At 59.6% G+C, this 22,540-nt stretch overlaps 40 non-coding genes across 40 annotated transcripts; all 40 read right to left on the bottom strand.

Annotated features, from left to right (window-relative positions):
• Positions 1 to 23: 23 nt before the first annotated feature.
• On the bottom strand, positions 24 to 187 carry LOC137520425 (U1 spliceosomal RNA). The gene has a single exon (XR_011021753.1). It is a non-coding gene; the product is annotated as a U1 spliceosomal RNA (small nuclear RNA).
• Positions 188 to 591: 404 nt separating this feature from the next.
• LOC137520424 (U1 spliceosomal RNA) lies at positions 592 to 755 on the bottom strand. Its single transcript, XR_011021752.1, has one exon. It is a non-coding gene; the product is annotated as a U1 spliceosomal RNA (small nuclear RNA).
• Positions 756 to 1,159: 404 nt separating this feature from the next.
• Positions 1,160 to 1,323, bottom strand: LOC137520422 (U1 spliceosomal RNA). The gene has a single exon (XR_011021750.1). It is a non-coding gene; the product is annotated as a U1 spliceosomal RNA (small nuclear RNA).
• A 404-nt stretch (positions 1,324 to 1,727) lies between these two features.
• On the bottom strand, positions 1,728 to 1,891 carry LOC137520421 (U1 spliceosomal RNA). The gene has a single exon (XR_011021749.1). It is a non-coding gene; the product is annotated as a U1 spliceosomal RNA (small nuclear RNA).
• A 404-nt stretch (positions 1,892 to 2,295) lies between these two features.
• LOC137520420 (U1 spliceosomal RNA) lies at positions 2,296 to 2,459 on the bottom strand. Its single transcript, XR_011021748.1, has one exon. It is a non-coding gene; the product is annotated as a U1 spliceosomal RNA (small nuclear RNA).
• Positions 2,460 to 2,863: 404 nt separating this feature from the next.
• LOC137520419 (U1 spliceosomal RNA) lies at positions 2,864 to 3,027 on the bottom strand. The gene has a single exon (XR_011021747.1). It is a non-coding gene; the product is annotated as a U1 spliceosomal RNA (small nuclear RNA).
• Positions 3,028 to 3,423: 396 nt separating this feature from the next.
• On the bottom strand, positions 3,424 to 3,587 carry LOC137520418 (U1 spliceosomal RNA). The gene has a single exon (XR_011021746.1). It is a non-coding gene; the product is annotated as a U1 spliceosomal RNA (small nuclear RNA).
• A 404-nt stretch (positions 3,588 to 3,991) lies between these two features.
• Positions 3,992 to 4,155, bottom strand: LOC137520417 (U1 spliceosomal RNA). The gene has a single exon (XR_011021745.1). It is a non-coding gene; the product is annotated as a U1 spliceosomal RNA (small nuclear RNA).
• A 404-nt stretch (positions 4,156 to 4,559) lies between these two features.
• LOC137520416 (U1 spliceosomal RNA) lies at positions 4,560 to 4,723 on the bottom strand. Its single transcript, XR_011021744.1, has one exon. It is a non-coding gene; the product is annotated as a U1 spliceosomal RNA (small nuclear RNA).
• Positions 4,724 to 5,127: 404 nt separating this feature from the next.
• Positions 5,128 to 5,291, bottom strand: LOC137520415 (U1 spliceosomal RNA). The gene has a single exon (XR_011021743.1). It is a non-coding gene; the product is annotated as a U1 spliceosomal RNA (small nuclear RNA).
• Positions 5,292 to 5,695: 404 nt separating this feature from the next.
• Positions 5,696 to 5,859, bottom strand: LOC137520414 (U1 spliceosomal RNA). Its single transcript, XR_011021742.1, has one exon. It is a non-coding gene; the product is annotated as a U1 spliceosomal RNA (small nuclear RNA).
• Positions 5,860 to 6,263: 404 nt separating this feature from the next.
• On the bottom strand, positions 6,264 to 6,427 carry LOC137520413 (U1 spliceosomal RNA). The gene has a single exon (XR_011021741.1). It is a non-coding gene; the product is annotated as a U1 spliceosomal RNA (small nuclear RNA).
• Positions 6,428 to 6,831: 404 nt separating this feature from the next.
• On the bottom strand, positions 6,832 to 6,995 carry LOC137520411 (U1 spliceosomal RNA). The gene has a single exon (XR_011021739.1). It is a non-coding gene; the product is annotated as a U1 spliceosomal RNA (small nuclear RNA).
• A 404-nt stretch (positions 6,996 to 7,399) lies between these two features.
• Positions 7,400 to 7,563, bottom strand: LOC137520410 (U1 spliceosomal RNA). The gene has a single exon (XR_011021738.1). It is a non-coding gene; the product is annotated as a U1 spliceosomal RNA (small nuclear RNA).
• A 404-nt stretch (positions 7,564 to 7,967) lies between these two features.
• LOC137520409 (U1 spliceosomal RNA) lies at positions 7,968 to 8,131 on the bottom strand. The gene has a single exon (XR_011021737.1). It is a non-coding gene; the product is annotated as a U1 spliceosomal RNA (small nuclear RNA).
• A 400-nt stretch (positions 8,132 to 8,531) lies between these two features.
• Positions 8,532 to 8,695, bottom strand: LOC137520408 (U1 spliceosomal RNA). Its single transcript, XR_011021736.1, has one exon. It is a non-coding gene; the product is annotated as a U1 spliceosomal RNA (small nuclear RNA).
• A 404-nt stretch (positions 8,696 to 9,099) lies between these two features.
• On the bottom strand, positions 9,100 to 9,263 carry LOC137520407 (U1 spliceosomal RNA). Its single transcript, XR_011021735.1, has one exon. It is a non-coding gene; the product is annotated as a U1 spliceosomal RNA (small nuclear RNA).
• A 404-nt stretch (positions 9,264 to 9,667) lies between these two features.
• Positions 9,668 to 9,831, bottom strand: LOC137520404 (U1 spliceosomal RNA). Its single transcript, XR_011021733.1, has one exon. It is a non-coding gene; the product is annotated as a U1 spliceosomal RNA (small nuclear RNA).
• Positions 9,832 to 10,235: 404 nt separating this feature from the next.
• LOC137519964 (U1 spliceosomal RNA) lies at positions 10,236 to 10,399 on the bottom strand. Its single transcript, XR_011021330.1, has one exon. It is a non-coding gene; the product is annotated as a U1 spliceosomal RNA (small nuclear RNA).
• Positions 10,400 to 10,803: 404 nt separating this feature from the next.
• LOC137520403 (U1 spliceosomal RNA) lies at positions 10,804 to 10,967 on the bottom strand. The gene has a single exon (XR_011021732.1). It is a non-coding gene; the product is annotated as a U1 spliceosomal RNA (small nuclear RNA).
• Positions 10,968 to 11,371: 404 nt separating this feature from the next.
• LOC137519957 (U1 spliceosomal RNA) lies at positions 11,372 to 11,535 on the bottom strand. The gene has a single exon (XR_011021323.1). It is a non-coding gene; the product is annotated as a U1 spliceosomal RNA (small nuclear RNA).
• A 404-nt stretch (positions 11,536 to 11,939) lies between these two features.
• Positions 11,940 to 12,103, bottom strand: LOC137520402 (U1 spliceosomal RNA). Its single transcript, XR_011021731.1, has one exon. It is a non-coding gene; the product is annotated as a U1 spliceosomal RNA (small nuclear RNA).
• Positions 12,104 to 12,507: 404 nt separating this feature from the next.
• Positions 12,508 to 12,671, bottom strand: LOC137520401 (U1 spliceosomal RNA). Its single transcript, XR_011021730.1, has one exon. It is a non-coding gene; the product is annotated as a U1 spliceosomal RNA (small nuclear RNA).
• Positions 12,672 to 13,075: 404 nt separating this feature from the next.
• Positions 13,076 to 13,239, bottom strand: LOC137520400 (U1 spliceosomal RNA). The gene has a single exon (XR_011021729.1). It is a non-coding gene; the product is annotated as a U1 spliceosomal RNA (small nuclear RNA).
• Positions 13,240 to 13,643: 404 nt separating this feature from the next.
• Positions 13,644 to 13,807, bottom strand: LOC137520398 (U1 spliceosomal RNA). The gene has a single exon (XR_011021727.1). It is a non-coding gene; the product is annotated as a U1 spliceosomal RNA (small nuclear RNA).
• A 404-nt stretch (positions 13,808 to 14,211) lies between these two features.
• On the bottom strand, positions 14,212 to 14,375 carry LOC137519935 (U1 spliceosomal RNA). Its single transcript, XR_011021302.1, has one exon. It is a non-coding gene; the product is annotated as a U1 spliceosomal RNA (small nuclear RNA).
• Positions 14,376 to 14,779: 404 nt separating this feature from the next.
• LOC137520397 (U1 spliceosomal RNA) lies at positions 14,780 to 14,943 on the bottom strand. Its single transcript, XR_011021726.1, has one exon. It is a non-coding gene; the product is annotated as a U1 spliceosomal RNA (small nuclear RNA).
• Positions 14,944 to 15,347: 404 nt separating this feature from the next.
• Positions 15,348 to 15,511, bottom strand: LOC137520396 (U1 spliceosomal RNA). Its single transcript, XR_011021725.1, has one exon. It is a non-coding gene; the product is annotated as a U1 spliceosomal RNA (small nuclear RNA).
• Positions 15,512 to 15,915: 404 nt separating this feature from the next.
• Positions 15,916 to 16,079, bottom strand: LOC137520395 (U1 spliceosomal RNA). Its single transcript, XR_011021724.1, has one exon. It is a non-coding gene; the product is annotated as a U1 spliceosomal RNA (small nuclear RNA).
• Positions 16,080 to 16,483: 404 nt separating this feature from the next.
• Positions 16,484 to 16,647, bottom strand: LOC137520394 (U1 spliceosomal RNA). The gene has a single exon (XR_011021723.1). It is a non-coding gene; the product is annotated as a U1 spliceosomal RNA (small nuclear RNA).
• A 404-nt stretch (positions 16,648 to 17,051) lies between these two features.
• Positions 17,052 to 17,215, bottom strand: LOC137520393 (U1 spliceosomal RNA). The gene has a single exon (XR_011021722.1). It is a non-coding gene; the product is annotated as a U1 spliceosomal RNA (small nuclear RNA).
• Positions 17,216 to 17,619: 404 nt separating this feature from the next.
• Positions 17,620 to 17,783, bottom strand: LOC137519921 (U1 spliceosomal RNA). Its single transcript, XR_011021289.1, has one exon. It is a non-coding gene; the product is annotated as a U1 spliceosomal RNA (small nuclear RNA).
• Positions 17,784 to 18,187: 404 nt separating this feature from the next.
• Positions 18,188 to 18,351, bottom strand: LOC137519963 (U1 spliceosomal RNA). The gene has a single exon (XR_011021329.1). It is a non-coding gene; the product is annotated as a U1 spliceosomal RNA (small nuclear RNA).
• Positions 18,352 to 18,755: 404 nt separating this feature from the next.
• LOC137520392 (U1 spliceosomal RNA) lies at positions 18,756 to 18,919 on the bottom strand. Its single transcript, XR_011021721.1, has one exon. It is a non-coding gene; the product is annotated as a U1 spliceosomal RNA (small nuclear RNA).
• A 404-nt stretch (positions 18,920 to 19,323) lies between these two features.
• LOC137519956 (U1 spliceosomal RNA) lies at positions 19,324 to 19,487 on the bottom strand. Its single transcript, XR_011021322.1, has one exon. It is a non-coding gene; the product is annotated as a U1 spliceosomal RNA (small nuclear RNA).
• A 404-nt stretch (positions 19,488 to 19,891) lies between these two features.
• Positions 19,892 to 20,055, bottom strand: LOC137520391 (U1 spliceosomal RNA). Its single transcript, XR_011021720.1, has one exon. It is a non-coding gene; the product is annotated as a U1 spliceosomal RNA (small nuclear RNA).
• Positions 20,056 to 20,459: 404 nt separating this feature from the next.
• On the bottom strand, positions 20,460 to 20,623 carry LOC137520390 (U1 spliceosomal RNA). Its single transcript, XR_011021719.1, has one exon. It is a non-coding gene; the product is annotated as a U1 spliceosomal RNA (small nuclear RNA).
• A 404-nt stretch (positions 20,624 to 21,027) lies between these two features.
• Positions 21,028 to 21,191, bottom strand: LOC137520389 (U1 spliceosomal RNA). Its single transcript, XR_011021718.1, has one exon. It is a non-coding gene; the product is annotated as a U1 spliceosomal RNA (small nuclear RNA).
• Positions 21,192 to 21,595: 404 nt separating this feature from the next.
• Positions 21,596 to 21,759, bottom strand: LOC137520387 (U1 spliceosomal RNA). The gene has a single exon (XR_011021716.1). It is a non-coding gene; the product is annotated as a U1 spliceosomal RNA (small nuclear RNA).
• A 404-nt stretch (positions 21,760 to 22,163) lies between these two features.
• On the bottom strand, positions 22,164 to 22,327 carry LOC137519934 (U1 spliceosomal RNA). Its single transcript, XR_011021301.1, has one exon. It is a non-coding gene; the product is annotated as a U1 spliceosomal RNA (small nuclear RNA).
• Between the last annotated feature and the right edge of the window lie 213 nt (positions 22,328 to 22,540).

Below are 22,540 nucleotides of genomic sequence, written 5' to 3'. Positions count from 1 at the left end.
CTCTGTCGTTAACCGGTGCTCATCAGGGGAAAGCGCGAACGCAGTCCCCCACTACCACAAATTATGCAGTCGAGTTTCCCGCATTTGGGGAAATCGCAGGGGTCAACCTGCCCGGAGTGCAATGGACGGGCCTCACCCTGGGAGAACCACCTTCGTGATCATGGTATCTCCCCTGCCAGGTAAGTATGAGTTGCTCTTGCACGCAGGCAGGCCGCCGGTTGCAGCCCTCGCTGCCCAGCAGGGGGCGACTTTGCGAAGCGCTCGCTCGCTCACTCTCTCCCTTGATCGGCACTGAACGCGGGAAACACAGCCCACGGGAAAGCTCCGCCGCACTTGCCCAGAGCTACAGTTAGCCGCAAACACCAGAAAATGCCATAAACCGGGCACTCGGCCGGAGCGCAGTGAGCCCTGAGGATTTGCATAGAGTGATGATGTCACAGAAGCAGCCACACCCAGCCCCTGTGAAGGATGAAAAAAGCCTTCTCTGTCGCAGTGCAGATAAAGGACCGAGTCCCGCATGCTCTCCCCACTGTCCCCAGCCAGCAAGGGATCCTCAGCGGCACGCCTGCTCTGTCGTTAACCGGTCCTCATCAGGGGAAAGCGCGAACGCAGTCCCCCACTACCACAAATTATGCAGTCGAGTTTCCCGCATTTGGGGAAATCGCAGGGGTCAACCTGCCCGGAGTGCAATGGACGGGCCTCACCCTGGGAGAACCACCTTCGTGATCATGGTATCTCCCCTGCCAGGTAAGTATGAGTTGCTCTTGCACGCAGGCAGGCCGCCGGTTGCAGCCCTCGCTGCCCAGCAGGGGGCGACTTTGCGAAGCGCTCGCTCGCTCACTCTCTCCCTTGATCGGCACTGAACGCGGGAAACACAGCCCACGGGAAAGCTCCGCCGCACTTGCCCAGAGCTACAGTTAGCCGCAAACACCAGAAAATGCCATAAACCGGGCACTCGGCCGGAGCGCAGTGAGCCCTGAGGATTTGCATAGAGTGATGATGTCACAGAAGCAGCCACACCCAGCCCCTGTGAAGGATGAAAAAAGCCTTCTCTGTCGCAGTGCAGATAAAGGACCGAGTCCCGCATGCTCTCCCCACTGTCCCCAGCCAGCAAGGGATCCTCAGCGGCACACCTGCTCTGTCGTTAACCGGTGCTCATCAGGGGAAAGCGCGAACGCAGTCCCCCACTACCACAAATTATGCAGTCGAGTTTCCCGCATTTGGGGAAATCGCAGGGGTCAACCTGCCCGGAGTGCAATGGACGGGCCTCACCCTGGGAGAACCACCTTCGTGATCATGGTATCTCCCCTGCCAGGTAAGTATGAGTTGCTCTTGCACGCAGGCAGGCCGCCGGTTGCAGCCCTCGCTGCCCAGCAGGGGGCGACTTTGCGAAGCGCTCGCTCGCTCACTCTCTCCCTTGATCGGCACTGAACGCGGGAAACACAGCCCACGGGAAAGCTCCGCCGCACTTGCCCAGAGCTACAGTTAGCCGCAAACACCAGAAAATGCCATAAACCGGGCACTCGGCCGGAGCGCAGTGAGCCCTGAGGATTTGCATAGAGTGATGATGTCACAGAAGCAGCCACACCCAGCCCCTGTGAAGGATGAAAAAAGCCTTCTCTGTCGCAGTGCAGATAAAGGACCGAGTCCCGCATGCTTTCCCCACTGTCCCCAGCCAGCAAGGGATCCTCAGCGGCACGCCTGCTCTGTCGTTAACCGGTGCTCATCAGGGGAAAGCGCGAACGCAGTCCCCCACTACCACAAATTATGCAGTCGAGTTTCCCGCATTTGGGGAAATCGCAGGGGTCAACCTGCCCGGAGTGCAATGGACGGGCCTCACCCTGGGAGAACCACCTTCGTGATCATGGTATCTCCCCTGCCAGGTAAGTATGAGTTGCTCTTGCACGCAGGCAGGCCGCCGGTTGCAGCCCTCGCTGCCCAGCAGGGGGCGACTTTGCGAAGCGCTCGCTCGCTCACTCTCTCCCTTGATCGGCACTGAACGCGGGAAACACAGCCCACGGGAAAGCTCCGCCGCACTTGCCCAGAGCTACAGTTAGCCGCAAACACCAGAAAATGCCATAAACCGGGCACTCGGCCGGAGCGCAGTGAGCCCTGAGGATTTGCATAGAGTGATGATGTCACAGAAGCAGCCACACCCAGCCCCTGTGAAGGATGAAAAAAGCCTTCTCTGTCGCAGTGCAGATAAAGGACCGAGTCCCGCATGCTCTCCCCACTGTCCCCAGCCAGCAAGGGATCCTCAGCGGCACGCCTGCTCTGTCGTTAACCGGTGCTCATCAGGGGAAAGCGCGAACGCAGTCCCCCACTACCACAAATTATGCAGTCGAGTTTCCCGCATTTGGGGAAATCGCAGGGGTCAACCTGCCCGGAGTGCAATGGACGGGCCTCACCCTGGGAGAACCACCTTCGTGATCATGGTATCTCCCCTGCCAGGTAAGTATGAGTTGCTCTTGCACGCAGGCAGGCCGCCGGTTGCAGCCCTCGCTGCCCAGCAGGGGGCGACTTTGCGAAGCGCTCGCTCGCTCACTCTCTCCCTTGATCGGCACTGAACGCGGGAAACACAGCCCACGGGAAAGCTCCGCCGCACTTGCCCAGAGCTACAGTTAGCCGCAAACACCAGAAAATGCCATAAACCGGGCACTCGGCCGGAGCGCAGTGAGCCCTGAGGATTTGCATAGAGTGATGATGTCACAGAAGCAGCCACACCCAGCCCCTGTGAAGGATGAAAAAAGCCTTCTCTGTCGCAGTGCAGATAAAGGACCGAGTCCCGCATGCTCTCCCCACTGTCCCCAGCCAGCAAGGGATCCTCAGCGGCACGCCTGCTCTGTCGTTAACCGGTGCTCATCAGGGGAAAGCGCGAACGCAGTCCCCCACTACCACAAATTATGCAGTCGAGTTTCCCGCATTTGGGGAAATCGCAGGGGTCAACCTGCCCGGAGTGCAATGGACGGGCCTCACCCTGGGAGAACCACCTTCGTGATCATGGTATCTCCCCTGCCAGGTAAGTATGAGTTGCTCTTGCACGCAGGCAGGCCGCCGGTTGCAGCCCTCGCTGCCCAGCAGGGGGCGACTTTGCGAAGCGCTCACTCTCTCCCTTGATCGGCACTGAACGCGGGAAACACAGCCCACGGGAAAGCTCCGCCGCACTTGCCCAGAGCTACAGTTAGCCGCAAACACCAGAAAATGCCATAAACCGGGCACTCGGCCGGCGCGCAGTGAGCCCTGAGGATTTGCATAGAGTGATGATGTCACAGAAGCAGCCACACCCAGCCCCTGTGAAGGATGAAAAAAGCCTTCTCTGTCGCAGTGCAGATAAAGGACCGAGTCCCGCATGCTCTCCCCACTGTCCCCAGCCAGCAAGGGATCCTCAGCGGCACGCCTGCTCTGTCGTTAACCGGTGCTCATCAGGGGAAAGCGCGAACGCAGTCCCCCACTACCACAAATTATGCAGTCGAGTTTCCCGCATTTGGGGAAATCGCAGGGGTCAACCTGCCCGGAGTGCAATGGACGGGCCTCACCCTGGGAGAACCACCTTCGTGATCATGGTATCTCCCCTGCCAGGTAAGTATGAGTTGCTCTTGCACGCAGGCAGGCCGCCGGTTGCAGCCCTCGCTGCCCAGCAGGGGGCGACTTTGCGAAGCGCTCGCTCGCTCACTCTCTCCCTTGATCGGCACTGAACGCGGGAAACACAGCCCACGGGAAAGCTCCGCCGCACTTGCCCAGAGCTACAGTTAGCCGCAAACACCAGAAAATGCCATAAACCGGGCACTCGGCCGGAGCGCAGTGAGCCCTGAGGATTTGCATAGAGTGATGATGTCACAGAAGCAGCCACACCCAGCCCCTGTGAAGGATGAAAAAAGCCTTCTCTGTCGCAGTGCAGATAAAGGACCGAGTCCCGCATGCTCTCCCCACTGTCCCCAGCCAGCAAGGGATCCTCAGCGGCACGCCTGCTCTGTCGTTAACCGGTGCTCATCAGGGGAAAGCGCGAACGCAGTCCCCCACTACCACAAATTATGCAGTCGAGTTTCCCGCATTTGGGGAAATCGCAGGGGTCAACCTGCCCGGAGTGCAATGGACGGGCCTCACCCTGGGAGAACCACCTTCGTGATCATGGTATCTCCCCTGCCAGGTAAGTATGAGTTGCTCTTGCACGCAGGCAGGCCGCCGGTTGCAGCCCTCGCTGCCCAGCAGGGGGCGACTTTGCGAAGCGCTCGCTCGCTCACTCTCTCCCTTGATCGGCACTGAACGCGGGAAACACAGCCCACGGGAAAGCTCCGCCGCACTTGCCCAGAGCTACAGTTAGCCGCAAACACCAGAAAATGCCATAAACCGGGCACTCGGCCGGAGCGCAGTGAGCCCTGAGGATTTGCATAGAGTGATGATGTCACAGAAGCAGCCACACCCAGCCCCTGTGAAGGATGAAAAAAGCCTTCTCTGTCGCAGTGCAGATAAAGGACCGAGTCCCGCATGCTCTCCCCACTGTCCCCAGCCAGCAAGGGATCCTCAGCGGCACGCCTGCTCTGTCGTTAACCGGTCCTCATCAGGGGAAAGCGCGAACGCAGTCCCCCACTACCACAAATTATGCAGTCGAGTTTCCCGCATTTGGGGAAATCGCAGGGGTCAACCTGCCCGGAGTGCAATGGACGGGCCTCACCCTGGGAGAACCACCTTCGTGATCATGGTATCTCCCCTGCCAGGTAAGTATGAGTTGCTCTTGCACGCAGGCAGGCCGCCGGTTGCAGCCCTCGCTGCCCAGCAGGGGGCGACTTTGCGAAGCGCTCGCTCGCTCACTCTCTCCCTTGATCGGCACTGAACGCGGGAAACACAGCCCACGGGAAAGCTCCGCCGCACTTGCCCAGAGCTACAGTTAGCCGCAAACACCAGAAAATGCCATAAACCGGGCACTCGGCCGGAGCGCAGTGAGCCCTGAGGATTTGCATAGAGTGATGATGTCACAGAAGCAGCCACACCCAGCCCCTGTGAAGGATGAAAAAAGCCTTCTCTGTCGCAGTGCAGATAAAGGACCGAGTCCCGCATGCTCTCCCCACTGTCCCCAGCCAGCAAGGGATCCTCAGCGGCACGCCTGCTCTGTCGTTAACCGGTGCTCATCAGGGGAAAGCGCGAACGCAGTCCCCCACTACCACAAATTATGCAGTCGAGTTTCCCGCATTTGGGGAAATCGCAGGGGTCAACCTGCCCGGAGTGCAATGGACGGGCCTCACCCTGGGAGAACCACCTTCGTGATCATGGTATCTCCCCTGCCAGGTAAGTATGAGTTGCTCTTGCACGCAGGCAGGCCGCCGGTTGCAGCCCTCGCTGCCCAGCAGGGGGCGACTTTGCGAAGCGCTCGCTCGCTCACTCTCTCCCTTGATCGGCACTGAACGCGGGAAACACAGCCCACGGGAAAGCTCCGCCGCACTTGCCCAGAGCTACAGTTAGCCGCAAACACCAGAAAATGCCATAAACCGGGCACTCGGCCGGAGCGCAGTGAGCCCTGAGGATTTGCATAGAGTGATGATGTCACAGAAGCAGCCACACCCAGCCCCTGTGAAGGATGAAAAAAGCCTTCTCTGTCGCAGTGCAGATAAAGGACCGAGTCCCGCATGCTCTCCCCACTGTCCCCAGCCAGCAAGGGATCCTCAGCGGCACGCCTGCTCTGTCGTTAACCGGTGCTCATCAGGGGAAAGCGCGAACGCAGTCCCCCACTACCACAAATTATGCAGTCGAGTTTCCCGCATTTGGGGAAATCGCAGGGGTCAACCTGCCCGGAGTGCAATGGACGGGCCTCACCCTGGGAGAACCACCTTCGTGATCATGGTATCTCCCCTGCCAGGTAAGTATGAGTTGCTCTTGCACGCAGGCAGGCCGCCGGTTGCAGCCCTCGCTGCCCAGCAGGGGGCGACTTTGCGAAGCGCTCGCTCGCTCACTCTCTCCCTTGATCGGCACTGAACGCGGGAAACACAGCCCACGGGAAAGCTCCGCCGCACTTGCCCAGAGCTACAGTTAGCCGCAAACACCAGAAAATGCCATAAACCGGGCACTCGGCCGGAGCGCAGTGAGCCCTGAGGATTTGCATAGAGTGATGATGTCACAGAAGCAGCCACACCCAGCCCCTGTGAAGGATGAAAAAAGCCTTCTCTGTCGCAGTGCAGATAAAGGACCGAGTCCCGCATGCTCTCCCCACTGTCCCCAGCCAGCAAGGGATCCTCAGCGGCACACCTGCTCTGTCGTTAACCGGTGCTCATCAGGGGAAAGCGCGAACGCAGTCCCCCACTACCACAAATTATGCAGTCGAGTTTCCCGCATTTGGGGAAATCGCAGGGGTCAACCTGCCCGGAGTGCAATGGACGGGCCTCACCCTGGGAGAACCACCTTCGTGATCATGGTATCTCCCCTGCCAGGTAAGTATGAGTTGCTCTTGCACGCAGGCAGGCCGCCGGTTGCAGCCCTCGCTGCCCAGCAGGGGGCGACTTTGCGAAGCGCTCGCTCGCTCACTCTCTCCCTTGATCGGCACTGAACGCGGGAAACACAGCCCACGGGAAAGCTCCGCCGCACTTGCCCAGAGCTACAGTTAGCCGCAAACACCAGAAAATGCCATAAACCGGGCACTCGGCCGGAGCGCAGTGAGCCCTGAGGATTTGCATAGAGTGATGATGTCACAGAAGCAGCCACACCCAGCCCCTGTGAAGGATGAAAAAAGCCTTCTCTGTCGCAGTGCAGATAAAGGACCGAGTCCCGCATGCTTTCCCCACTGTCCCCAGCCAGCAAGGGATCCTCAGCGGCACGCCTGCTCTGTCGTTAACCGGTGCTCATCAGGGGAAAGCGCGAACGCAGTCCCCCACTACCACAAATTATGCAGTCGAGTTTCCCGCATTTGGGGAAATCGCAGGGGTCAACCTGCCCGGAGTGCAATGGACGGGCCTCACCCTGGGAGAACCACCTTCGTGATCATGGTATCTCCCCTGCCAGGTAAGTATGAGTTGCTCTTGCACGCAGGCAGGCCGCCGGTTGCAGCCCTCGCTGCCCAGCAGGGGGCGACTTTGCGAAGCGCTCGCTCGCTCACTCTCTCCCTTGATCGGCACTGAACGCGGGAAACACAGCCCACGGGAAAGCTCCGCCGCACTTGCCCAGAGCTACAGTTAGCCGCAAACACCAGAAAATGCCATAAACCGGGCACTCGGCCGGAGCGCAGTGAGCCCTGAGGATTTGCATAGAGTGATGATGTCACAGAAGCAGCCACACCCAGCCCCTGTGAAGGATGAAAAAAGCCTTCTCTGTCGCAGTGCAGATAAAGGACCGAGTCCCGCATGCTCTCCCCACTGTCCCCAGCCAGCAAGGGATCCTCAGCGGCACGCCTGCTCTGTCGTTAACCGGTGCTCATCAGGGGAAAGCGCGAACGCAGTCCCCCACTACCACAAATTATGCAGTCGAGTTTCCCGCATTTGGGGAAATCGCAGGGGTCAACCTGCCCGGAGTGCAATGGACGGGCCTCACCCTGGGAGAACCACCTTCGTGATCATGGTATCTCCCCTGCCAGGTAAGTATGAGTTGCTCTTGCACGCAGGCAGGCCGCCGGTTGCAGCCCTCGCTGCCCAGCAGGGGGCGACTTTGCGAAGCGCTCGCTCGCTCACTCTCTCCCTTGATCGGCACTGAACGCGGGAAACACAGCCCACGGGAAAGCTCCGCCGCACTTGCCCAGAGCTACAGTTAGCCGCAAACACCAGAAAATGCCATAAACCGGGCACTCGGCCGGAGCGCAGTGAGCCCTGAGGATTTGCATAGAGTGATGATGTCACAGAAGCAGCCACACCCAGCCCCTGTGAAGGATGAAAAAAGCCTTCTCTGTCGCAGTGCAGATAAAGGACCGAGTCCCGCATGCTCTCCCCACTGTCCCCAGCCAGCAAGGGATCCTCAGCGGCACGCCTGCTCTGTCGTTAACCGGTGCTCATCAGGGGAAAGCGCGAACGCAGTCCCCCACTACCACAAATTATGCAGTCGAGTTTCCCGCATTTGGGGAAATCGCAGGGGTCAACCTGCCCGGAGTGCAATGGACGGGCCTCACCCTGGGAGAACCACCTTCGTGATCATGGTATCTCCCCTGCCAGGTAAGTATGAGTTGCTCTTGCACGCAGGCAGGCCGCCGGTTGCAGCCCTCGCTGCCCAGCAGGGGGCGACTTTGCGAAGCGCTCGCTCACTCTCTCCCTTGATCGGCACTGAACGCGGGAAACACAGCCCACGGGAAAGCTCCGCCGCACTTGCCCAGAGCTACAGTTAGCCGCAAACACCAGAAAATGCCATAAACCGGGCACTCGGCCGGAGCGCAGTGAGCCCTGAGGATTTGCATAGAGTGATGATGTCACAGAAGCAGCCACACCCAGCCCCTGTGAAGGATGAAAAAAGCCTTCTCTGTCGCAGTGCAGATAAAGGACCGAGTCCCGCATGCTCTCCCCACTGTCCCCAGCCAGCAAGGGATCCTCAGCGGCACGCCTGCTCTGTCGTTAACCGGTGCTCATCAGGGGAAAGCGCGAACGCAGTCCCCCACTACCACAAATTATGCAGTCGAGTTTCCCGCATTTGGGGAAATCGCAGGGGTCAACCTGCCCGGAGTGCAATGGACGGGCCTCACCCTGGGAGAACCACCTTCGTGATCATGGTATCTCCCCTGCCAGGTAAGTATGAGTTGCTCTTGCACGCAGGCAGGCCGCCGGTTGCAGCCCTCGCTGCCCAGCAGGGGGCGACTTTGCGAAGCGCTCGCTCGCTCACTCTCTCCCTTGATCGGCACTGAACGCGGGAAACACAGCCCACGGGAAAGCTCCGCCGCACTTGCCCAGAGCTACAGTTAGCCGCAAACACCAGAAAATGCCATAAACCGGGCACTCGGCCGGAGCGCAGTGAGCCCTGAGGATTTGCATAGAGTGATGATGTCACAGAAGCAGCCACACCCAGCCCCTGTGAAGGATGAAAAAAGCCTTCTCTGTCGCAGTGCAGATAAAGGACCGAGTCCCGCATGCTCTCCCCACTGTCCCCAGCCAGCAAGGGATCCTCAGCGGCACGCCTGCTCTGTCGTTAACCGGTGCTCATCAGGGGAAAGCGCGAACGCAGTCCCCCACTACCACAAATTATGCAGTCGAGTTTCCCGCATTTGGGGAAATCGCAGGGGTCAACCTGCCCGGAGTGCAATGGACGGGCCTCACCCTGGGAGAACCACCTTCGTGATCATGGTATCTCCCCTGCCAGGTAAGTATGAGTTGCTCTTGCACGCAGGCAGGCCGCCGGTTGCAGCCCTCGCTGCCCAGCAGGGGGCGACTTTGCGAAGCGCTCGCTCGCTCACTCTCTCCCTTGATCGGCACTGAACGCGGGAAACACAGCCCACGGGAAAGCTCCGCCGCACTTGCCCAGAGCTACAGTTAGCCGCAAACACCAGAAAATGCCATAAACCGGGCACTCGGCCGGAGCGCAGTGAGCCCTGAGGATTTGCATAGAGTGATGATGTCACAGAAGCAACCACACACAGCCCCTGTGAAGGATGAAAAAAGCCTTCTCTGTCGCAGTGCAGATAAAGGACCGAGTCCCGCATGCTCTCCCCACTGTCCACAGCCAGCAAGGGATCCTCAGCGGCACGCCTGCTCTGTCGTTAACCGGTGCTCATCAGGGGAAAGCGCGAACGCAGTCCCCCACTACCACAAATTATGCAGTCGAGTTTCCCGCATTTGGGGAAATCGCAGGGGTCAACCTGCCCGGAGTGCAATGGACGGGCCTCACCCTGGGAGAACCACCTTCGTGATCATGGTATCTCCCCTGCCAGGTAAGTATGAGTTGCTCTTGCACGCAGGCAGGCCGCCGGTTGCAGCCCTCGCTGCCCAGCAGGGGGCGACTTTGCGAAGCGCTCGCTCGCTCACTCTCTCCCTTGATCGGCACTGAACGCGGGAAACACAGCCCACGGGAAAGCTCCGCCGCACTTGCCCAGAGCTACAGTTAGCCGCAAACACCAGAAAATGCCATAAACCGGGCACTCGGCCGGAGCGCAGTGAGCCCTGAGGATTTGCATAGAGTGATGATGTCACAGAAGCAGCCACACCCAGCCCCTGTGAAGGATGAAAAAAGCCTTCTCTGTCGCAGTGCAGATAAAGGACCGAGTCCCGCATGCTCTCCCCACTGTCCCCAGCCAGCAAGGGATCCTCAGCGGCACGCCTGCTCTGTCGTTAACCGGTGCTCATCAGGAGAAAGCGCGAACGCAGTCCCCCACTACCACAAATTATGCAGTCGAGTTTCCCGCATTTGGGGAAATCGCAGGGGTCAACCTGCCCGGAGTGCAATGGACGGGCCTCACCCTGGGAGAACCACCTTCGTGATCATGGTATCTCCCCTGCCAGGTAAGTATGAGTTGCTCTTGCACGCAGGCAGGCCGCCGGTTGCAGCCCTCGCTGCCCAGCAGGGGGCGACTTTGCGAAGCGCTCGCTCGCTCACTCTCTCCCTTGATCGGCACTGAACGCGGGAAACACAGCCCACGGGAAAGCTCCGCCGCACTTGCCCAGAGCTACAGTTAGCCGCAAACACCAGAAAATGCCATAAACCGGGCACTCGGCCGGAGCGCAGTGAGCCCTGAGGATTTGCATAGAGTGATGATGTCACAGAAGCAGCCACACCCAGCCCCTGTGAAGGATGAAAAAAGCCTTCTCTGTCGCAGTGCAGATAAAGGACCGAGTCCCGCATGCTCTCCCCACTGTCCCCAGCCAGCAAGGGATCCTCAGCGGCACGCCTGCTCTGTCGTTAACCGGTGCTCATCAGGGGAAAGCGCGAACGCAGTCCCCCACTACCACAAATTATGCAGTCGAGTTTCCCGCATTTGGGGAAATCGCAGGGGTCAACCTGCCCGGAGTGCAATGGACGGGCCTCACCCTGGGAGAACCACCTTCGTGATCATGGTATCTCCCCTGCCAGGTAAGTATGAGTTGCTCTTGCACGCAGGCAGGCCGCCGGTTGCAGCCCTCGCTGCCCAGCAGGGGGCGACTTTGCGAAGCGCTCGCTCGCTCACTCTCTCCCTTGATCGGCACTGAACGCGGGAAACACAGCCCACGGGAAAGCTCCGCCGCACTTGCCCAGAGCTACAGTTAGCCGCAAACACCAGAAAATGCCATAAACCGGGCACTCGGCCGGAGCGCAGTGAGCCCTGAGGATTTGCATAGAGTGATGATGTCACAGAAGCAGCCACACCCAGCCCCTGTGAAGGATGAAAAAAGCCTTCTCTGTCGCAGTGCAGATAAAGGACCGAGTCCCGCATGCTCTCCCCACTGTCCCCAGCCAGCAAGGGATCCTCAGCGGCACGCCTGCTCTGTCGTTAACCGGTGCTCATCAGGGGAAAGCACGAACGCAGTCCCCCACTACCACAAATTATGCAGTCGAGTTTCCCGCATTTGGGGAAATCGCAGGGGTCAACCTGCCCGGAGTGCAATGGACGGGCCTCACCCTGGGAGAACCACCTTCGTGATCATGGTATCTCCCCTGCCAGGTAAGTATGAGTTGCTCTTGCACGCAGGCAGGCCGCCGGTTGCAGCCCTCGCTGCCCAGCAGGGGGCGACTTTGCGAAGCGCTCGCTCGCTCACTCTCTCCCTTGATCGGCACTGAACGCGGGAAACACAGCCCACGGGAAAGCTCCGCCGCACTTGCCCAGAGCTACAGTTAGCCGCAAACACCAGAAAATGCCATAAACCGGGCACTCGGCCGGAGCGCAGTGAGCCCTGAGGATTTGCATAGAGTGATGATGTCACAGAAGCAGCCACACCCAGCCCCTGTGAAGGATGAAAAAAGCCTTCTCTGTCGCAGTGCAGATAAAGGACCGAGTCCCGCATGCTCTCCCCACTGTCCCCAGCCAGCAAGGGATCCTCAGCGGCACGCCTGCTCTGTCGTTAACCGGTGCTCATCAGGGGAAAGCGCGAACGCAGTCCCCCACTACCACAAATTATGCAGTCGAGTTTCCCGCATTTGGGGAAATCGCAGGGGTCAACCTGCCCGGAGTGCAATGGACGGGCCTCACCCTGGGAGAACCACCTTCGTGATCATGGTATCTCCCCTGCCAGGTAAGTATGAGTTGCTCTTGCACGCAGGCAGGCCGCCGGTTGCAGCCCTCGCTGCCCAGCAGGGGGCGACTTTGCGAAGCGCTCGCTCGCTCACTCTCTCCCTTGATCGGCACTGAACGCGGGAAACACAGCCCACGGGAAAGCTCCGCCGCACTTGCCCAGAGCTACAGTTAGCCGCAAACACCAGAAAATGCCATAAACCGGGCACTCGGCCGGAGCGCAGTGAGCCCTGAGGATTTGCATAGAGTGATGATGTCACAGAAGCAGCCACACCCAGCCCCTGTGAAGGATGAAAAAAGCCTTCTCTGTCGCAGTGCAGATAAAGGACCGAGTCCCGCATGCTCTCCCCACTGTCCCCAGCCAGCAAGGGATCCTCAGCGGCACGCCTGCTCTGTCGTTAACCGGTGCTCATCAGGGGAAAGCGCGAACGCAGTCCCCCACTACCACAAATTATGCAGTCGAGTTTCCCGCATTTGGGGAAATCGCAGGGGTCAACCTGCCCGGAGTGCAATGGACGGGCCTCACCCTGGGAGAACCACCTTCGTGATCATGGTATCTCCCCTGCCAGGTAAGTATGAGTTGCTCTTGCACGCAGGCAGGCCGCCGGTTGCAGCCCTCGCTGCCCAGCAGGGGGCGACTTTGCGAAGCGCTCGCTCGCTCACTCTCTCCCTTGATCGGCACTGAACGCGGGAAACACAGCCCACGGGAAAGCTCCGCCGCACTTGCCCAGAGCTACAGTTAGCCGCAAACACCAGAAAATGCCATAAACCGGGCACTCGGCCGGAGCGCAGTGAGCCCTGAGGATTTGCATAGAGTGATGATGTCACAGAAGCAGCCACACCCAGCCCCTGTGAAGGATGAAAAAAGCCTTCTCTGTCGCAGTGCAGATAAAGGACCGAGTCCCGCATGCTCTCCCCACTGTCCCCAGCCAGCAAGGGATCCTCAGCGGCACGCCTGCTCTGTCGTTAACCGGTGCTCATCAGGGGAAAGCGCGAACGCAGTCCCCCACTACCACAAATTATGCAGTCGAGTTTCCCGCATTTGGGGAAATCGCAGGGGTCAACCTGCCCGGAGTGCAATGGACGGGCCTCACCCTGGGAGAACCACCTTCGTGATCATGGTATCTCCCCTGCCAGGTAAGTATGAGTTGCTCTTGCACGCAGGCAGGCCGCCGGTTGCAGCCCTCGCTGCTCAGCAGGGGGCGACTTTGCGAAGCGCTCGCTCGCTCACTCTCTCCCTTGATCGGCACTGAACGCGGGAAACACAGCCCACGGGAAAGCTCCGCCGCACTTGCCCAGAGCTACAGTTAGCCGCAAACACCAGAAAATGCCATAAACCGGGCACTCGGCCGGAGCGCAGTGAGCCCTGAGGATTTGCATAGAGTGATGATGTCACAGAAGCAGCCACACCCAGCCCCTGTGAAGGATGAAAAAAGCCTTCTCTGTCGCAGTGCAGATAAAGGACCGAGTCCCGCATGCTCTCCCCACTGTCCCCAGCCAGCAAGGGATCCTCAGCGGCACGCCTGCTCTGTCGTTAACCGGTGCTCATCAGGGGAAAGCGCGAACGCAGTCCCCCACTACCACAAATTATGCAGTCGAGTTTCCCGCATTTGGGGAAATCGCAGGGGTCAACCTGCCCGGAGTGCAATGGACGGGCCTCACCCTGGGAGAACCACCTTCGTGATCATGGTATCTCCCCTGCCAGGTAAGTATGAGTTGCTCTTGCACGCAGGCAGGCCGCCGGTTGCAGCCCTCGCTGCCCAGCAGGGGGCGACTTTGCGAAGCGCTCGCTCGCTCACTCTCTCCCTTGATCGGCACTGAACGCGGGAAACACAGCCCACGGGAAAGCTCCGCCGCACTTGCCCAGAGCTACAGTTAGCCGCAAACACCAGAAAATGCCATAAACCGGGCACTCGGCCGGAGCGCAGTGAGCCCTGAGGATTTGCATAGAGTGATGATGTCACAGAAGCAGCCACACCCAGCCCCTGTGAAGGATGAAAAAAGCCTTCTCTGTCGCAGTGCAGATAAAGGACCGAGTCCCGCATGCTCTCCCCACTGTCCCCAGCCAGCAAGGGATCCTCAGCGGCACGCCTGCTCTGTCGTTAACCGGTGCTCATCAGGGGAAAGCGCGAACGCAGTCCCCCACTACCACAAATTATGCAGTCGAGTTTCCCGTATTTGGGGAAATCGCAGGGGTCAACCTGCCCGGAGTGCAATGGACGGGCCTCACCCTGGGAGAACCACCTTCGTGATCATGGTATCTCCCCTGCCAGGTAAGTATGAGTTGCTCTTGCACGCAGGCAGGCCGCCGGTTGCAGCCCTCGCTGCCCAGCAGGGGGCGACTTTGCGAAGCGCTCGCTCGCTCACTCTCTCCCTTGATCGGCACTGAACGCGGGAAACACAGCCCACGGGAAAGCTCCGCCGCACTTGCCCAGAGCTACAGTTAGCCGCAAACACCAGAAAATGCCATAAACCGGGCACTCGGCCGGAGCGCAGTGAGCCCTGAGGATTTGCATAGAGTGATGATGTCACAGAAGCAGCCACACCCAGCCCCTGTGAAGGATGAAAAAAGCCTTCTCTGTCGCAGTGCAGATAAAGGACCGAGTCCCGCATGCTTTCCCCACTGTCCCCAGCCAGCAAGGGATCCTCAGCGGCACGCCTGCTCTGTCGTTAACCGGTGCTCATCAGGGGAAAGCGCGAACGCAGTCCCCCACTACCACAAATTATGCAGTCGAGTTTCCCGCATTTGGGGAAATCGCAGGGGTCAACCTGCCCGGAGTGCAATGGACGGGCCTCACCCTGGGAGAACCACCTTCGTGATCATGGTATCTCCCCTGCCAGGTAAGTATGAGTTGCTCTTGCACGCAGGCAGGCCGCCGGTTGCAGCCCTCGCTGCCCAGCAGGGGGCGACTTTGCGAAGCGCTCGCTCGCTCACTCTCTCCCTTGATCGGCACTGAACGCGGGAAACACAGCCCACGGGAAAGCTCCGCCGCACTTGCCCAGAGCTACAGTTAGCCGCAAACACCAGAAAATGCCATAAACCGGGCACTCGGCCGGAGCGCAGTGAGCCCTGAGGATTTGCATAGAGTGATGATGTCACAGAAGCAGCCACACCCAGCCCCTGTGAAGGATGAAAAAAGCCTTCTCTGTCGCAGTGCAGATAAAGGACCGAGTCCCGCATGCTCTCCCCACTGTCCCCAGCCAGCAAGGGATCCTCAGCGGCACGCCTGCTCTGTCGTTAACCGGTGCTCATCAGGGGAAAGCGCGAACGCAGTCCCCCACTACCACAAATTATGCAGTCGAGTTTCCCGCATTTGGGGAAATCGCAGGGGTCAACCTGCCCGGAGTGCAATGGACGGGCCTCACCCTGGGAGAACCACCTTCGTGATCATGGTATCTCCCCTGCCAGGTAAGTATGAGTTGCTCTTGCACGCAGGCAGGCCGCCGGTTGCAGCCCTCGCTGCCCAGCAGGGGGCGACTTTGCGAAGCGCTCGCTCGCTCACTCTCTCCCTTGATCGGCACTGAACGCGGGAAACACAGCCCACGGGAAAGCTCCGCCGCACTTGCCCAGAGCTACAGTTAGCCGCAAACACCAGAAAATGCCATAAACCGGGCACTCGGCCGGAGCGCAGTGAGCCCTGAGGATTTGCATAGAGTGATGATGTCACAGAAGCAGCCACACCCAGCCCCTGTGAAGGATGAAAAAAGCCTTCTCTGTCGCAGTGCAGATAAAGGACCGAGTCCCGCATGCTCTCCCCACTGTCCCCAGCCAGCAAGGGATCCTCAGCGGCACGCCTGCTCTGTCGTTAACCGGTGCTCATCAGGGGAAAGCGCGAACGCAGTCCCCCACTACCACAAATTATGCAGTCGAGTTTCCCGCATTTGGGGAAATCGCAGGGGTCAACCTGCCCGGAGTGCAATGGACGGGCCTCACCCTGGGAGAACCACCTTCGTGATCATGGTATCTCCCCTGCCAGGTAAGTATGAGTTGCTCTTGCACGCAGGCAGGCCGCCGGTTGCAGCCCTCGCTGCCCAGCAGGGGGCGACTTTGCGAAGCGCTCGCTCGCTCACTCTCTCCCTTGATCGGCACTGAACGCGGGAAACACAGCCCACGGGAAAGCTCCGCCGCACTTGCCCAGAGCTACAGTTAGCCGCAAACACCAGAAAATGCCATAAACCGGGCACTCGGCCGGAGCGCAGTGAGCCCTGAGGATTTGCATAGAGTGATGATGTCACAGAAGCAGCCACACCCAGCCCCTGTGAAGGATGAAAAAAGCCTTCTCTGTCGCAGTGCAGATAAAGGACCGAGTCCCGCATGCTCTCCCCACTGTCCCCAGCCAGCAAGGGATCCTCAGCGGCACGCCTGCTCTGTCGTTAACCGGTGCTCATCAGGGGAAAGCGCGAACGCAGTCCCCCACTACCACAAATTATGCAGTCGAGTTTCCCGCATTTGGGGAAATCGCAGGGGTCAACCTGCCCGGAGTGCAATGGACGGGCCTCACCCTGGGAGAACCACCTTCGTGATCATGGTATCTCCCCTGCCAGGTAAGTATGAGTTGCTCTTGCACGCAGGCAGGCCGCCGGTTGCAGCCCTCGCTGCCCAGCAGGGGGCGACTTTGCGAAGCGCTCGCTCGCTCACTCTCTCCCTTGATCGGCACTGAACGCGGGAAACACAGCCCACGGGAAAGCTCCGCCGCACTTGCCCAGAGCTACAGTTAGCCGCAAACACCAGAAAATGCCATAAACCGGGCACTCGGCCGGAGCGCAGTGAGCCCTGAGGATTTGCATAGAGTGATGATGTCACAGAAGCAGCCACACCCAGCCCCTGTGAAGGATGAAAAAAGCCTTCTCTGTCGCAGTGCAGATAAAGGACCGAGTCCCGCATGCTCTCCCCACTGTCCCCAGCCAGCAAGGGATCCTCAGCGGCACGCCTGCTCTGTCGTTAACCGGTGCTCATCAGGGGAAAGCGCGAACGCAGTCCCCCACTACCACAAATTATGCAGTCGAGTTTCCCGCATTTGGGGAAATCGCAGGGGTCAACCTGCCCGGAGTGCAATGGACGGGCCTCACCCTGGGAGAACCACCTTCGTGATCATGGTATCTCCCCTGCCAGGTAAGTATGAGTTGCTCTTGCACGCAGGCAGGCCGCCGGTTGCAGCCCTCGCTGCCCAGCAGGGGGCGACTTTGCGAAGCGCTCGCTCGCTCACTCTCTCCCTTGATTGGCACTGAACGCGGGAAACACAGCCCACGGGAAAGCTCCGCCGCACTTGCCCAGAGCTACAGTTAGCCGCAAACACCAGAAAATGCCATAAACCGGGCACTCGGCCGGAGCGCAGTGAGCCCTGAGGATTTGCATAGAGTGATGATGTCACAGAAGCAACCACACACAGCCCCTGTGAAGGATGAAAAAAGCCTTCTCTGTCGCAGTGCAGATAAAGGACCGAGTCCCGCATGCTCTCCCCACTGTCCACAGCCAGCAAGGGATCCTCAGCGGCACGCCTGCTCTGTCGTTAACCGGTGCTCATCAGGGGAAAGCGCAAACGCAGTCCCCCACTACCACAAATTATGCAGTCGAGTTTCCCGCATTTGGGGAAATCGCAGGGGTCAACCTGCCCGGAGTGCAATGGACGGGCCTCACCCTGGGAGAACCACCTTCGTGATCATGGTATCTCCCCTGCCAGGTAAGTATGAGTTGCTCTTGCACGCAGGCAGGCCGCCGGTTGCAGCCCTCGCTGCCCAGCAGGGGGCGACTTTGCGAAGCGCTCGCTCGCTCACTCTCTCCCTTGATCGGCACTGAACGCGGGAAACACAGCCCACGGGAAAGCTCCGCCGCACTTGCCCAGAGCTACAGTTAGCCGCAAACACCAGAAAATGCCATAAACCGGGCACTCGGCCGGAGCGCAGTGAGCCCTGAGGATTTGCATAGAGTGATGATGTCACAGAAGCAGCCACACCCAGCCCCTGTGAAGGATGAAAAAAGCCTTCTCTGTCGCAGTGCAGATAAAGGACCGAGTCCCGCATGCTCTCCCCACTGTCCCCAGCCAGCAAGGGATCCTCAGCGGCACGCCTGCTCTGTCGTTAACCGGTGCTCATCAGGAGAAAGCGCGAACGCAGTCCCCCACTACCACAAATTATGCAGTCGAGTTTCCCGCATTTGGGGAAATCGCAGGGGTCAACCTGCCCGGAGTGCAATGGACGGGCCTCACCCTGGGAGAACCACCTTCGTGATCATGGTATCTCCCCTGCCAGGTAAGTATGAGTTGCTCTTGCACGCAGGCAGGCCGCCGGTTGCAGCCCTCGCTGCCCAGCAGGGGGCGACTTTGCGAAGCGCTCGCTCGCTCACTCTCTCCCTTGATCGGCACTGAACGCGGGAAACACAGCCCACGGGAAAGCTCCGCCGCACTTGCCCAGAGCTACAGTTAGCCGCAAACACCAGAAAATGCCATAAACCGGGCACTCGGCCGGAGCGCAGTGAGCCCTGAGGATTTGCATAGAGTGATGATGTCACAGAAGCAGCCACACCCAGCCCCTGTGAAGGATGAAAAAAGCCTTCTCTGTCGCAGTGCAGATAAAGGACCGAGTCCCGCATGCTCTCCCCACTGTCCCCAGCCAGCAAGGGATCCTCAGCGGCACGCCTGCTCTGTCGTTAACCGGTGCTCATCAGGGGAAAGCGCGAACGCAGTCCCCCACTACCACAAATTATGCAGTCGAGTTTCCCGCATTTGGGGAAATCGCAGGGGTCAACCTGCCCGGAGTGCAATGGACGGGCCTCACCCTGGGAGAACCACCTTCGTGATCATGGTATCTCCCCTGCCAGGTAAGTATGAGTTGCTCTTGCACGCAGGCAGGCCGCCGGTTGCAGCCCTCGCTGCCCAGCAGGGGGCGACTTTGCGAAGCGCTCGCTCGCTCACTCTCTCCCTTGATCGGCACTGAACGCGGGAAACACAGCCCACGGGAAAGCTCCGCCGCACTTGCCCAGAGCTACAGTTAGCCGCAAACACCAGAAAATGCCATAAACCGGGCACTCGGCCGGAGCGCAGTGAGCCCTGAGGATTTGCATAGAGTGATGATGTCACAGAAGCAGCCACACCCAGCCCCTGTGAAGGATGAAAAAAGCCTTCTCTGTCGCAGTGCAGATAAAGGACCGAGTCCCGCATGCTCTCCCCACTGTCCCCAGCCAGCAAGGGATCCTCAGCGGCACGCCTGCTCTGTCGTTAACCGGTGCTCATCAGGGGAAAGCACGAACGCAGTCCCCCACTACCACAAATTATGCAGTCGAGTTTCCCGCATTTGGGGAAATCGCAGGGGTCAACCTGCCCGGAGTGCAATGGACGGGCCTCACCCTGGGAGAACCACCTTCGTGATCATGGTATCTCCCCTGCCAGGTAAGTATGAGTTGCTCTTGCACGCAGGCAGGCCGCCGGTTGCAGCCCTCGCTGCCCAGCAGGGGGCGACTTTGCGAAGCGCTCGCTCGCTCACTCTCTCCCTTGATCGGCACTGAACGCGGGAAACACAGCCCACGGGAAAGCTCCGCCGCACTTGCCCAGAGCTACAGTTAGCCGCAAACACCAGAAAATGCCATAAACCGGGCACTCGGCCGGAGCGCAGTGAGCCCTGAGGATTTGCATAGAGTGATGATGTCACAGAAGCAGCCACACCCAGCCCCTGTGAAGGATGAAAAAAGCCTTCTCTGTCGCAGTGCAGATAAAGGACCGAGTCCCGCATGCTCTCCCCACTGTCCCCAGCCAGCAAGGGATCCTCAGCGGCACGCCTGCTCTGTCGTTAACCGGTGCTCATCAGGGGAAAGCGCGAACGCAGTCCCCCACTACCACAAATTATGCAGTCGAGTTTCCCGCATTTGGGGAAATCGCAGGGGTCAACCTGCCCGGAGTGCAATGGACGGGCCTCACCCTGGGAGAACCACCTTCGTGATCATGGTATCTCCCCTGCCAGGTAAGTATGAGTTGCTCTTGCACGCAGGCAGGCCGCCGGTTGCAGCCCTCGCTGCCCAGCAGGGGGCGACTTTGCGAAGCGCTCGCTCGCTCACTCTCTCCCTTGATCGGCACTGAACGCGGGAAACACAGCCCACGGGAAAGCTCCGCCGCACTTGCCCAGAGCTACAGTTAGCCGCAAACACCAGAAAATGCCATAAACCGGGCACTCGGCCGGAGCGCAGTGAGCCCTGAGGATTTGCATAGAGTGATGATGTCACAGAAGCAGCCACACCCAGCCCCTGTGAAGGATGAAAAAAGCCTTCTCTGTCGCAGTGCAGATAAAGGACCGAGTCCCGCATGCTCTCCCCACTGTCCCCAGCCAGCAAGGGATCCTCAGCGGCACGCCTGCTCTGTCGTTAACCGGTGCTCATCAGGGGAAAGCGCGAACGCAGTCCCCCACTACCACAAATTATGCAGTCGAGTTTCCCGCATTTGGGGAAATCGCAGGGGTCAACCTGCCCGGAGTGCAATGGACGGGCCTCACCCTGGGAGAACCACCTTCGTGATCATGGTATCTCCCCTGCCAGGTAAGTATGAGTTGCTCTTGCACGCAGGCAGGCCGCCGGTTGCAGCCCTCGCTGCCCAGCAGGGGGCGACTTTGCGAAGCGCTCGCTCGCTCACTCTCTCCCTTGATCGGCACTGAACGCGGGAAACACAGCCCACGGGAAAGCTCCGCCGCACTTGCCCAGAGCTACAGTTAGCCGCAAACACCAGAAAATGCCATAAACCGGGCACTCGGCCGGAGCGCAGTGAGCCCTGAGGATTTGCATAGAGTGATGATGTCACAGAAGCAGCCACACCCAGCCCCTGTGAAGGATGAAAAAAGCCTTCTCTGTCGCAGTGCAGATAAAGGACCGAGTCCCGCATGCTCTCCCCACTGTCCCCAGCCAGCAAGGGATCCTCAGCGGCACGCCTGCTCTGTCGTTAACCGGTGCTCATCAGGGGAAAGCGCGAACGCAGTCCCCCACTACCACAAATTATGCAGTCGAGTTTCCCGCATTTGGGGAAATCGCAGGGGTCAACCTGCCCGGAGTGCAATGGACGGGCCTCACCCTGGGAGAACCACCTTCGTGATCATGGTATCTCCCCTGCCAGGTAAGTATGAGTTGCTCTTGCACGCAGGCAGGCCGCCGGTTGCAGCCCTCGCTGCCCAGCAGGGGGCGACTTTGCGAAGCGCTCGCTCGCTCACTCTCTCCCTTGATCGGCACTGAACGCGGGAAACACAGCCCACGGGAAAGCTCCGCCGCACTTGCCCAGAGCTACAGTTAGCCGCAAACACCAGAAAATGCCATAAACCGGGCACTCGGCCGGAGCGCAGTGAGCCCTGAGGATTTGCATAGAGTGATGATGTCACAGAAGCAGCCACACCCAGCCCCTGTGAAGGATGAAAAAAGCCTTCTCTGTCGCAGTGCAGATAAAGGACCGAGTCCCGCATGCTCTCCCCACTGTCCCCAGCCAGCAAGGGATCCTCAGCGGCACGCCTGCTCTGTCGTTAACCGGTGCTCATCAGGGGAAAGCGCGAACGCAGTCCCCCACTACCACAAATTATGCAGTCGAGTTTCCCGCATTTGGGGAAATCGCAGGGGTCAACCTGCCCGGAGTGCAATGGACGGGCCTCACCCTGGGAGAACCACCTTCGTGATCATGGTATCTCCCCTGCCAGGTAAGTATGAGTTGCTCTTGCACGCAGGCAGGCCGCCGGTTGCAGCCCTCGCTGCCCAGCAGGGGGCGACTTTGCGAAGCGCTCGCTCGCTCACTCTCTCCCTTGATCGGCACTGAACGCGGGAAACACAGCCCACGGGAAAGCTCCGCCGCACTTGCCCAGAGCTACAGTTAGCCGCAAACACCAGAAAATGCCATAAACCGGGCACTCGGCCGGAGCGCAGTGAGCCCTGAGGATTTGCATAGAGTGATGATGTCACAGAAGCAGCCACACCCAGCCCCTGTGAAGGATGAAAAAAGCCTTCTCTGTCGCAGTGCAGATAAAGGACCGAGTCCCGCATGCTCTCCCCACTGTCCCCAGCCAGCAAGGGATCCTCAGCGGCACGCCTGCTCTGTCGTTAACCGGTGCTCATCAGGGGAAAGCGCGAACGCAGTCCCCCACTACCACAAATTATGCAGTCGAGTTTCCCGTATTTGGGGAAATCGCAGGGGTCAACCTGCCCGGAGTGCAATGGACGGGCCTCACCCTGGGAGAACCACCTTCGTGATCATGGTATCTCCCCTGCCAGGTAAGTATGAGTTGCTCTTGCACGCAGGCAGGCCGCCGGTTGCAGCCCTCGCTGCCCAGCAGGGGGCGACTTTGCGAAGCGCTCGCTCGCTCACTCTCTCCCTTGATCGGCACTGAACGCGGGAAACACAGCCCACGGGAAAGCTCCGCCGCACTTGCCCAGAGCTACAGTTAGCCGCAAACACCAGAAAATGCCATAAACCGGGCACTCGGCCGGAGCGC

Source organism: Hyperolius riggenbachi, chromosome 5, assembly GCF_040937935.1.
Source record: "Hyperolius riggenbachi isolate aHypRig1 chromosome 5, aHypRig1.pri, whole genome shotgun sequence".
Taxonomy (NCBI): Eukaryota; Metazoa; Chordata; class Amphibia; order Anura; family Hyperoliidae; genus Hyperolius; species Hyperolius riggenbachi.
The sequence above is the reverse complement of the archived record's forward strand: the minus strand, read 5'-3'. Positions and strand labels throughout refer to the sequence as shown.